This window comes from Pinus tabuliformis, chromosome J (assembly GCF_031772625.1).
Source record: "Pinus tabuliformis cultivar Carrire ecotype Pingquan chromosome J, CPIR1, whole genome shotgun sequence".
NCBI lineage: Eukaryota > Viridiplantae > Streptophyta > Pinopsida > Pinales > Pinaceae > Pinus > Pinus tabuliformis.
Genome location: NC_142295.1, coordinates 531378295 through 531391622, shown reverse-complemented (window position 1 = coordinate 531391622; position 13328 = coordinate 531378295). Strand labels below are relative to the sequence as shown.

Here is a 13328-nt window from a genome sequence, read left to right as displayed (position 1 = left end):
TTTGTGATCCCGTGACTTTGCTGTATGCCCGTTGAATGCAGAAATCTGCAATGGACAGAATCTCAAGCCTTCTCATGGAGTGTGGTTTATACAATTATCGAAAGGAGATAGTGAGATTTCAATCAAGTTTGACTAAGAACTAGACCCTGATGCATAGCAGTGAGCAGGATAGATTTCAATCAAGTTTGACTAACAACTAAGGGGAGTGAAACGGAAAGTCAAGATGCAGAGAGAAGACTTGAGGGCAGTGGGCTCCTATGGTCTACTGTTAATAACTGCTCGAAAGGAGATAGTGAGATTTCAATCAAGTTTGACTAACAACTAAGGGGAGTGAAAGGGAAAGTTAATTTTTTTGAGGTCACAACACCTTTTCTCATGGACTTTCAACCTGGGGTTTGAACTTGAACTCTTTATATGCCCTGTTTCAACTACTAAACCTTAATCCAATAAATTGATATTCATAGAATTGAAAAAGATCTGAGAACCCCTTCGAACAGAGCTCAAGCAATTAGACAGGAATCAGCCACAGGGACACCATGTCCAATTAAGCTAACCCTGATTAACAAATTTATTCTCATCTTTTGCTGGGTATATGGATTGCCTAACGGGAGGCAATCATGGGAGATTTATTTTGATATCCAGGATCAAGTTTTATTCAGCATCTAATTTCAAAGAAATAGTATACTGGGGAGTTGACGCTGGGAATAAATGAAAAGGTTGACTTATAATATCTGTTTAAATAGAAATCAACAGTAAGCTAAATAGAGCTGCAAATATTTGAGATGTGTGGATGATCATCTTTCACCTTTGTCGTTTTTTGTTTGAAAGAATCTCATCACTGTGCTAACTAATTATCACAAAGTTCCATGTTTATTTGTTACATCTAGGATTGAAGTTTATCGGATTAACATACTCTGTTCTCAATCAAAATACTGATACAAGTTTTCTGTTTGTAATCACTTTCTTTATTATTAATAAAAAGAGTTTTTTTCTGATTAGAAAAAAACACCTTCAGAGACAGAAAAATTATAGCTATTTTTAAATTTTCACAACTGATTCACTCTTTTTTTTTTTTTTTTTCCGGGGAAAATAGAGTTCGTAATTTCTATTAAAAAGTTGTTAATAGATATTACATGTTGTAGATGCCGAGGCATATGCTGTAGAGTGGCCAGAGCCACGTTACAAAGAAGTAAGCAAGATATAAATATCCAGAGAGTGTCCAGGTGAATACATGAAGCTGTATGTCACCAGAAGATATAGAAACCCCAAAATTCTCAAAATAAAGCCCAAGGCCATACAGGAAAATGTACATCCATATGTCCATACAAAATATATACCCGATTAAATAGTTGCTGCAATACAAAAAGAAGCTCCCAAGTAGCAGTTGCAAAAAACTAGTAAGGGGGAGGACCCCCCATCAGCAGGCCGTCGATGTAGGGACAATGATAGAACCTGTGGATCCCAGCTGGTGTGTGTTCTTCGATCAGCCAGTCTCCTAGAGGCCGATCCGCCGCCTCTTTCGAAAGCTGGTCAGCAATCGCATTTCTTTCCCTGTAGATATGAGAAACAGTGATCTGGTCAAAATGTGTTTTTAGAAAAACAATTTCTTCCAAGATATGTTTCAAAGAATATGCATGACAGATAGTTTTATTGTTTGTCCAATCAATCACAATCTTTGAGTCCCCAAAAATTTGAATTTGTCTGCATTGTTTAGTATGGGCAAAATAAAGAAGGTGTCTCAAAGTGATAAGTTCCGCAAAATTATTTGAGCCCGAACCCAGACCCAGTCTTAGGTGAAAAAAATGAGTATCCGATAGGAAAAAAACAATCCCCCCACCACATCCTTGTGGCAGCGCTGCCCCGTCAAAATATGCCCAAGGCATATCCTTATTTATGTTTTCAGGCTGAATAATTCTAGGTCGGATAGGTTTGCTCTCAAAAGGTATTTCATTGTAGGCAGCACAAATGGATGCCGAGAGTAACTGTTTGTTGATTCTACAGTTCTCAAAAATGTAAGCGTTCCTGCTCCGCCAAATGAAACTCGATATCACTGCTGGGAGATTTAAGGCCTTTTCTGTGGCAACCGCTTCCCACCAATTTGTCCAGGCAGTCGGTATGTCCTCGCCCTGCCAAATCTTTCTGATATTCAGTACCTGTGTGACCTGTTGCCAGATTTCTTTTGTTGTCTCGCAGTGGAGGAACAGGTGGTTCGACGATTCTTCATTTCTTTGGCAAAGTACGCACCAAGATGGTCCTGCTATGGCCCGCTTCGTGAGGGCATCCCCTGTAGGTAATTTATTTGCGATTATGTTCCACAGGAGAAGCCTGTTTCTGGGCTGCACTTGGAGCTTCCACACAATTTTCCACCAGCCTAGCAGGTTTGCAGGTTTTCTGACTTCCATAAGCCTGATATAACCCAGTTTGGGTGAGTATGTCCCAGATTTAGCAGGGGCCCATATAAGCTGATCTTCATCCTCCCGAAGTTTGATATGAGTTTCAATAAGAGCTCGTATGTATCCATTCCACAGTTCTGTCCAAGCCTCCGGGAACTGTCCGAGCCCAACATTAATCCAAGCTTGAGAAAATATAGTGGAGCGCTCCCGATCGCCGATCTGTGCTAAATATTTGATGCCCCTGTGATTGAGGTGATGGATCAGATCTCTGGGCAATATGTGAGCATTCCCCGAACCAGGCCAAGGGTCAAGTCCAATACGAACCTGAGCCCCATTACCCACCCTCCAGAGTAGATTATCTCTAATAAGGGGCATCGCCTTGAGAGTGGCACGCCAGATCGCTGAAATACCTTGTTGATTCCAAGAAGGTCTGCGAAGCCATTCCGTGAAGCAGGATGGCCATATGTATTTGTGATGAATAATCTTAGCCCATAGACTGTCCATCTTGGTGAGGGCCCAGCCCTGTTTGGCCGTGAGAGCAAGTGCAAATTCCTGTAGGGACTTGATACCCCATCCACCCCATTGCTTTGGCAGTGCAATGGTGGTCCATCTGGTCCAAGCAAAAATCCTTCCTTTTTTGTTTCCATTCCAGAGAAAACGGGAGCAGATTTGTTGAATCCTGTTCAAAATGCCTTTTGGGATCCATGTCAGAGACATCCAATAAACAGGGGTGGCCTCCAGGACTGTCTTGATCAGTAGGAGTCTGCCTGCTTTAGACAATAGCCGATGCTGCCAACCTGTTATCCTCCTTTCAATTTTGTTTATAAGCCAATACCAGTGAGTAATTTTATACCCATCCGGCTTCAGTCTAAATCCCAGATATTTGATTCCATCCATCAACTGGCATTCTATGAAAGGGAAAAACTGTCCAGCTAGTAGAGCTTCCTGCTGTGAGCAATGCATCATGGACCTGGTGGATTTCTGCTCGTTTATTTCCATGCCCGTGGCTTTACAAAAGAGGAGCAGAATGTCATTAAGGGCGACGGTGTCCCTGATACTGCCATTCAGGAAGATTAATATATCATCCACAAACAATAGGTGGGTTAGGACAAACTGCTCCGTAATTTTGAGACCACTTATGTCTCCCGTCCTTCTAGCTTCAGCTATAAGCCTGCTCAATCCTTCCATAACAATGAGAAAAAGTAATGGGGATAGAGGGCAGCCTTGCCTTATCCCCCTGGAGATATGAAATCGTTCCGAAGCCGCACCATTGATGAGTATAGCAAATGATACCGAAGTAACACAGCCCATGATCCAATTAATGAGAATATGAGGGAAACCTAGATGAGTAAGTATCATCTTCAAATATAACCAATTTACTTTGTCAAATGCCTTGGCAAGGTCAATTTTTAGGGAGATGCCTTTCAGGTTCTTTAGCTTGATAGAGTGTAAAGCTTCTTGGGCAGTGCCAATAGCCTCTTGAATATGTCGGTTCTTGAGGAAGGCAAATTGTTTTGCCGAGATATGTGAGGATAGGATTGGCTTTATACGGTTGGCAATGATTTTGGCTATGATTTTATAGAGACAGTTGCAGAGGGATATGGGCCGAAAGTCATTGAAGGATGTGGGCTCGTCAGATTTGGGGATCAAGGCTATAAAGGTCTGGTTCATGGGTGGGTGAATGTGACCCGTGATCCTGCTTTCCTCCACCACCGCCAATAGGTCCTCCTTCATCATCTCATAGAAGGCCAGGTAGAATTCCACAGGCCATCCGTCTGGTCCTGGGCTCTTGTCCTTTTTGAACCACTTAAGCGTGCTTTCAAGCTCTTGTTCACTGACTGGTTGGCAGAGATCCTCAATGTCCTCCTGTGCCACGAACCTTGGAAACTTACCAGCAAGTCTGATAATCTCTGGAAGGTTTACAGAATTTGGGGCCGTATAGAGTCCCTTGAAATGAGTGATCCCCAATCTAGCCAGCTGTTGATGAGTGGTTGCCCAACCATCAGGCTCCATTGGAAGCTGCCATATAGTGTTAGCGGCCTTTCTGCCATTGGCAATATTATGAAAAAATTTTGTATTGTTGTCCCCTGCTTTAAGCCAGATGGCTCGGCTCTTCAGGCGCCAGAGTTCTTCCCTTTCCATTAAGATCTTCGATTTTTCCTCAATCAGTTGGCAGAGTTCAGCTTTTGTTTCATCCGATTGATAACCTGTTCCCCATTCGTCTGTTAATTGGCCTATTCTATCTTCCTTATCCTTCAGGTTCTGTTCCTCTCTGCTTCGCTTCAGACGAGCCCAGGTTTCTGACATTTTGTTGAGCTTTTTAAGCCTGTCACAGAAGTCCGAAGCTTTCCTCCCTTCTCTCAACTGGGGCTGTGAGGCCCAGAAATCCGATACCAACTTGATGTATTCTGGGTCTTGAAGATGGCCAGCAAAAAATTTGTAGGGGGAGCGCGGCTTTGGCGAGTTGCCACTGATCTGAAGAAGGATAGGGTGATGATCAGACAGACCCCCGTTGCTGACCCACTGTCTATATAATGGGAATTTCTGTATCAGCGCCTCATGCATCATGTACCTGTCCAGCCTCCTTCCAAGAGCAGCCTCTCCCGTACGCTGATTGTGCCAAGTAGGAAGTTTTTTATTCATGGGGATGTCCACAAGATGCTGGCCATCGAGGAGCATGGACATTTGTTCCGCGATAGGATCCCCTTGTGAAGATATCCCCCATGTCTCCCCAGATCCCAACGAGAAATTAAAATCACCCCCGATAATGGTGCTCTGTGTAATATGTCCTTCAGATAGAAAATTTTGCCAAAAGTCGAGCCTGTTTTGATTGGGTCCATAGATGTTGAGAATTCTGATGGGAAGGCCCAATTCACCCAAAGTGATGTCCATACCAAGGAAACCTCTCCCTCCCCATACCGAAAGAGGTCTGTGTATTTTAGGATTGATACCAATGAGTAGTCCACCAGATCTACCACAGGCATCCAACCCATGCAGGAACCATCCAGGGAGAAAAGAGTGTAGACAACGAACTGCAAGTTCAGAGGAGCATAGTGTTTCCTGAAGAAAAATGATATCACATCTGGATTCAAGTACCAGTCTCTTGAGAGCCAATCGTTTTTTAGGGCTGGCTAAACCCCTGCAGTTGAAGGAGAGACAAATCATGGGGTCACCCAGTTCTAGGGCTCATTCGCTCTAAGTGCCCTTTCAATAGTGATCTGTCGGCCCAAAGCCACATCAGCCACCGCAGATAATTTTGCAGAAGAAATTTGGGATGGCCGGCCTCGCTTTTGTTTCCGATGCCGACCTGGGGAGGATCCCAGACCTAATATTTTAGGCCGAGTTCTGGATCTCAAAAGATAATGGTGCCCACCAGATACCATCGGGGAGGGAGGGGAATCCGGGAGACCAGTCTCCGGGATATAGGAAGGGGGGGTAGTTGAGAAAGTAGGGAGGGGGGGATCGATGGGGCAATGGATGGATGGTAAGGAGACACTCTCAGAAAAGGAAGTTCTGAATGCATGGTGCATAATGGATTGCAATTCATTCGAAATAGAAGGTTGACAAGTAGGAATGGAGTTATCACCTGAATGTGAAGATGCCGTCTCCATCGGCTTTGCTGCGGCTTCAGCAGTCTTGGATCTGGTACGCGGCGGCTCAGTTGAAGGCACAGCAAATTTCCTGGATGATCTCTTTTTCCCCCCTTCGCTCGGCCCCTTGGTTGTCGTCTCCTGCTGTCTCGGATCACCCTCCGCATTATTGACATCTGCCATTGGAGTAACAGGAGGTTGTTTTCTGGGACCATGCATGCTCTCCTTGACCCCCCCTGTAACCAATGGGCAGTCCTTATAGAGATGACCAGTCTTGTGGCATCTGCGGCAACGGAAGGGAACACCTTCGTAGTCCAGTATCTGCTTCCTGGTGACATGGTTATGATAGATTTCTATAATCTCCTCCAGACCCGGTCTAGTATCCATATGAACCAAAATGCGAGCCATGGAGCGTTTACCAGACTTCTCGTATGAGCGATCATGCTCCAGGTAGGTGCCTAGGGCGTCACCAATTTTCTTGAAAGCGTATGGACACCAGAATTGCCATGGCAAGCCTGGTAAGCGCACCCAGATAGGGCCAGCCCCAAGTTGTTCGCGCTCAGGATCAAATAAGGGATCCCAGCGTTTAAGGAATACCGGCATAAGCTCAATGTGCCAATATTTGCCCAGAATCCATTCAGCGAATTGATGGTGGCAGAAGTGCAGGGCGAACCATCCTCTGGTAAGAACCATCACCTCGGGTAATTCTTTAAGCAACGGTCCCCATATCTCCTCCACCCACGCCTTAAGTCTCTCCGCCGTATAATTTCGTCCTCGAACACGACCAACAAGAACCTTACCCGCGGCATCCATAATGTCCGGCAGCGGAGCTTCAGGCCCAAAATTTACTTTGAAACCAGAATAATTAGCTTTAAGGCATCTTCCTTTAGTAACCTTCTCCGAGCGTTTACCCGAGAGGGATTCTCTGAGTAACTTGCGACACGGGTCCGATGAGCTTTGTTGAGCAGAATGTACCGACTGAACAGGGAATGGCGGGGTAAAGCAACCAGAACGAATAGGGGAGCGAGGGGCCGAGGAAACGGTACCCTGCAGGTTCGGGCCGGAAGTAAGGGGGGGCATACGTTGATTCAGTGGCATAAATGAGACCGAGAGGGAGTGAGAGCTAGATGGAGGGGGAGGGGACGGGGGCGGAGGGAGGGGAGGTCGCAAAGGTTGATGGAGAGGAGCGTCCAGAGAAGGCGACACAGGGAAACATGAACCCAAGAACTGAAGAGTCGCCGGAGAGAGGGGTGGGCTATCAAGTGCGGCGCCCGGGGTAGGATATTCCGGCCTTTTGCCTTTCCCAGTAGGCAGCTGGTGCTGAGGCTGTGAGGAAGTGCCAGCCGTTACCCCAAGAGCAACGCTACGCGGAATCATCAACGGTCTGGTGGTGTGAGCCCAAATTTCTTGGTTGGGTATGGGGTCCTCCCCATAATCTAACAGGTCCTCCTCAACCATGTTAACTGTCGGTGGGAGCACAGAAGGGTTCGAGACCGGATCCGTCGGATGCGGGAAACGGAGGTCAGCGCTAGGTGGTTCGATACCGGGACGGCGGCAACAGATAACGGAGGTCGGCGTCAGGTGTTGGCGAGCAGGGAGGAAACCACGGGGGAGAAGGTAGACGCCAAGAAACCAAACCGCAAAGCACAAGCAAAAGTAAACTGACGAGCGGCAGGTGGTCAGCCCTGCCCTATGGCAGTGGCCCCATCTGTAAAACCTTGGAGGGCCCAGCTGACCGCATCCATTGTCGACTAGCGCGCCAGCTGAAAGAGGCCTGTAGTTCCCGCACTAGGGTTCCGCCATCGCCGTTGCAGAGCTTGCCATTCACTCTTTTGTATAAGCAAAAACATGGTTTTATTTTATCGGTTAAGCATGAGATCGTAATTTTCCTCCTGTAATGGAATGGATTAATATGACGAATTTAATGAAATTTTCTAATAAAATATATAGTAATCCTTTTTTACTTTTCATTTCAAGAAATTGAGCTTGGAGTAGCTTTCAGGCATACAGAGTGTTGTTTAGGATTAGACCATGAAAGCTGTAAAACCCCACCTAACTGTTAGACCACATCCTATAACTATATAGTAATTTATTCTAGTTACGAATCAGAATAAAACGGATAACAAAACAATTATAAAGAATAAAGATGAAAGGTAAACAAAAATGAGGAGGAAGAGGCTCGGAAATGTTTAAACCATGAATATTAATTTTAGATGGTATGAGATAAACATGTTCCACTGTTAATTATATGCATCAGAATTAAAATGCATAATCAAACCTGCAAATACAAAGATGAAATCACTGGAAAAAGCAAAAGTTCAAAAAGGTATAATTGTAAAAACCATTTAAAAGCTCAAAGATAAATAGCCAATTACAAGAGTTAATACATTTCAATTGAAGATTGAGAGATCCTAGTTACAAAATTGTGTTTGGATGAATCTACAATCCCAAACACATTCCGGGTCGGGTTAATAAGATAGATTCCAGAAAACTATTATAAAATGGATCAACAACAAAGTTGAGGTATTACAACAATATATTTAATATAAATTTAAATGTCAAAATTGTTGATATTGAACTTGGGTAAGCCTCATGTCTCGAAACCACTCACAGAGAAACCCATTTGATTGTTGTAATTTGTGAAGTATGCACTATTCTGTAAACGTATTTGGTGATGGACTTTAGCAATAAAATCATCGCATTTCTGCTTCAATTCATCATCTGTCACCATCGGTTCAGATTTCACAAGAACATGATCCTCGGCCATCAATTTTTTCATGTCAGAATCGTCTTGGCCTCTGTCTTGTGTCATACCATTAACACCGCTGCGGGTTCGCTTAGCAGATGGTTTTTTCTGCTCAGGTTGTGTAACAGTAAGACTCATGGAAATGGAATTAGTCCATTCAACTTTTCCAGGAGCTTCTCTGCTTTCCGTCCCAGTCCCCTCCAAAGCGTTCTGCTGCTTTGGCCTGGTTTCAATTTCCTTCACAAATGCACTTGAATCTCCATGTTGCTCAGTACTAGAAGTTACACAGAACAATCCCGATTGGATGGAGAGAAGAACGATGATGATATTACACAAAATCAACCAGAAGACTGAATCAAGACGCCGAAGCTCAACTTGGGTGAAACATCATATAGGAATCGAACTCAGCAGAGCTCCCCTTACAGCTTCCCAATGCCTGATAATGAGAGCCAAGGAGACCAACATCGTGGGCACAAACACATGAATGCCTATGCCCGGATTACTTGGAGAAATTTGGTGGCATACTTTTCCCTCTTCAAAATTCAGGGCTTTTGCCATTGATTCCTCTGCTTCAAGAGCGCCACCTCCTTCCCCTGTAGCTTGGGATTTATTGGAATTTGTGATAGTGGATGCCCATGTGAAACGGAAGGAAGTGCGAAAGAGAGTAAAATCCACGATCACTACGAAGTCAAGGTCAGTCAAGATGCAGAGAGGAGACTTGAGGGCAGTGGGCTCCTATGGTCTATTGTTAATAACTGCTCAACTTTGACTGATTTGGACATTGACTAGATTACTGTGTATGTCCGAAAAAATATGAGGGGTGAATTTAGAATTTAGGGGTTGAAAATAAACAAGTAATTGTTGCCATAATCCTGACGGAACTTAGGAATTTGCTGCTAAGCTCAGGTAATTTAAAATTCCATGGTCCCAATGGTAAAATTATTGGGAAGTGTGTTTTATGAATGATTTCGACCTCATTTAAAACAAATTAATGATCGCCATAACCGTCTAAATCATAGTGTGGATTTGTCCCACAAAGTTTTCGCGTTTTTGAATAGATACGAAATTTAAAATTTGAACTTCCTGTTATTGAATCGAAAAAGAGAAAGCCATTATACCTCACATCAATAAAAAAGAGGTTTTTCTTACTTTAAAAAAGCGTTCGTGAGAAGAGCCCTTCGGCACTAGGCAGTTGCACGACGCAGACAAAATACGCAGCTCTTCATTAATTTGAACTTCTTGTTATTAAATTGAAAACAAATTAGTTACCGATTCACCATGTGTTAAAAAAAAAAAAAAATTGAAAACAAATGGGTACAGTGATATGGGGTTTAACGGTAAGTTTCGTTGGGTGAAACCCACGAGACGGAGGTTCAAATCTCGTTGAGTACATGGCCTGTTGTGTCTTGGCTAGAAGAGTAGGCGACCCCAGAGTGGACGTCTCGGCTCTTGTTGAGGCATAAGTTCTTGCTATGTGTGGCTTGCAGGTTGCTGCACCTAGCCTAGGTTTATAGTGGCAGCCAGTTGGATTTGATCCTGGGCCTGCCCAGGATAACTCTCACCAGTTACCGATTGTCCTAGTGTTAAAAAAAAAAAATTGAAAACAAATGAAGCCATTTTACCTCATAACAATAAAAAAAGAAGAAGAGGTTTTTCCTATTTAAAAAAACGCATAGTCTAACGAGGCGAAGGAGTTGCCCGGAAAGTTATGGAAATTCCGGTCATATTTAAAGAAATCCGGTAAGGATTTTTGTAAATTTAAGTTATAGTTGTTAAACTTCAAAATTTTAGGTGTCTTAGACATTTTTTATGATGCTGAATCCATTTCCACCATCAAAAACACGATTCAAACATTGTCTCTACAAGATTTTTTGAAATTTTTTTGCCCGGATTCCAGCTACTTTTGGCCATCTAGGCAATTCCTCCGCCTCGTTAGACAACTCCTTAAAAAAAACCGCTGAAGTTAGATGCTCCTACATCATGTAGTAAGGCATGAACCTACTAGTATTAGATGCAGGAGAATATTTAAGAAAGCAGATTGGTTGGCATTCCTGGATAAATTTTAAGAGCATAATACTGAACTGACTAGATCATTTGCAAGGTCATTTGACGGGGTCCATATTTGAAAATGTAACTCCTACTTGTCTTAGTTTTGATTCTTACTAAGTAAAGGAGTTTTTTCCTAGTAGTTAGGATCTATTTCCTACACTGGTGTGTGGTTGAGATATTCTCTCAACCAACAGATTGTGTGTGCATGTATATACGTAATTGCATTTGATTAATGAAACAATTGACATTATCAGATTTTATCATGGTATCAGAGCGGGCTTCGCCCTTCGGGGGCTTGGCCTGTCCTGGGCCAAGGAAATAAATAGTTTGGTTTTTTGTTTTTGGTTTGTCCATTTCTTCAAGCCAAGCTTAGCGAAGTGTGGAGTGTTTCCACTATGTGTGGAGTGTTTCCACTATGTGTTTTATTTAACGGAGATTGGTGGTTGCCACTACAGAGGTCGCTCATGTTTTTGTGCCCGCCGAAGCTCCTACAACAGAAGTCGTGAGGGTTAAGGGCGAGGCAGTGAAAACATCAAATGCATAGGGAAGGACATCTGTTGCTGAGGAACAAATCACTGCTTAGAGGCTGTGCGAATCTCCGTACCTGGTGCGGTAGAGTGTGCTAGTTTCAATTTTGTGGGTTCTGTTTATTATATTGCCAGAGCTGTTCACTGGGCCGGAGAGACACCACCCCTGCATGGATCGATTGGCAGACGTGGAACAGCGGATCGTGGCCAAAGTGGCAGGTTGGCTGCAAATTCTCTTTTTTGAATCCAAGTGGAGGTTTTGTGGTGCTGTGGCAACGGAGACGGCGCAGAGGGAGTTGTCGCTCGTGGCTACAGAGGCACCATTGAAGCAGATACGCCTCAGGGATCAACAAAAAATCCGATGGTGCTAGCATCTAGGCCAATTTGTGTACGAAAAAATATTGATTACTTAGATTTATTGTGTACGAAAAAATATGAGGGGTAAATTTAGAATTTAGGGGTTGAAAATAAACGAGTAATTGTTGCCATAATCCTGACGGAACTTAGGAATTTGCTGCTAAGATCAGGTAATTTAAAACTCCATGGTCCCAATGGTAAAATTATTGGAAAGTGTGTTTTATGAATGATTTCGACCTCATTTAAAACAAATTAATGTTCGCCATAACCGTCTAAATCACAGTGTCGATTTGTCCCACAAAGTTTTCGCGTTTTTGAATAGATGCAAAATCTAAAATTTGAACTTCCTGTTATTGAATTGAAAAAGAGAAAGCCATTATACCTCACATCAATAAAAAGGAGGGTTTTCTTACTTTAAAAAAGTGTTCGTGAGAAGAGACCTTCGGCACTAGGCAGTTGCACGACGCGGACAAAATACGCGGCTCTTCATTAATTTGAACTTCTCGTTATTTAATTGAAAACAAATGGAGCCATTTTACCTCACAACAATTAAAAAAAAAAAAAAGGTTTTTCCTATTTAAAAAAATGCGTAGTCTAACGAGGCGAAGGAGTTGCCCGGAAAGTTATGGAAATTCCAGTCATATTTAGAGAAAATCCGGCAAGGATTTTTGTAAATCTAAGTTATAGTTGTTAAACTTCAAAATTTTAGGTGTCCTAGACATTTTTGATGATGCTGAATCCATTTCCACCATCAAAAACACGATTCAAACACTGTCTCTACAAGAATTTTTGAAATTTTTTTGCCCGGATTCCAGCTACTTCTGGCCATCCAGGCAATTCCTCCGCCTCATTAGACAACTCCTTTAAAAAAAACGCTGAGGTTAGATGCTCCTGCATCATGTAGTAAGGCATGAACCTACTAGTATTAGATGTAGGAGAATATTTAAGAAAGCAGACTGGTTGGCATTCCTGGATAAATTTTAAGAGCATAATACTGAACTGACTAGATCATTTGCAAGGTCATTTGACGGGGTCCATATTTGAAAATGTAACTCCTACTTGTCTTAGTTTTGATTCTTACTAAGTAAAGGAGTCTGTTCCTAGTAGTTAGGATCTATTTCCTACACTAGTGTGTGGTTGAGATATTCTCTCAACCAACAAATTGTGTGTGCATGTATATATGTAATTGCATTTGATTAATGAAACAATTGACATTATCAGATTTTATCATGGTATCAGAGTGCTGAGGGCTTTGCCCCTCGTGGGCTTGGCCCGTCCTGGGCCATGGAAATAAATAGTTTGGTTTTTTGTTTTTGGTTTGTACATTTCTTCAGGCCGAGCTTAGCGAAGTGTGGAGTGTTTCCACTATGTGTTTTATTTAACGGATATTGGTGGCTGCCACTACAGAGGTCACTCATGTTTTTGTGCCCGCTGAAGCTCCTACAACAGAAGCCGTGAGGGTTAAGGGCGAGGCGGTGAAAACATCAGATGCATAGGGAAGGACATCTGTTGCTGAGGAACAAATCACTGCTTAGAGGCTGTGCGAATCTCCGTACGTGGTGCGGTAGAGTGTGCTAGTTTCAATTTTGTGGGTTTTGTTTATTATATTGCCAGAGCTGTTCACTGGGCTGGAGAGACACCACCCCTGCATGGATCGATTGGCAGA

The 13328-nt window shown here is 43.2% G+C and overlaps 1 pseudogene; it reads right to left on the bottom strand.

Annotated features, from left to right (window-relative positions):
• Positions 1–8407: 8407 nt before the first annotated feature.
• On the bottom strand, positions 8408–9299 carry LOC149228102 (uncharacterized; annotated as a pseudogene).
• Between the last annotated feature and the right edge of the window lie 4029 nt (positions 9300–13328).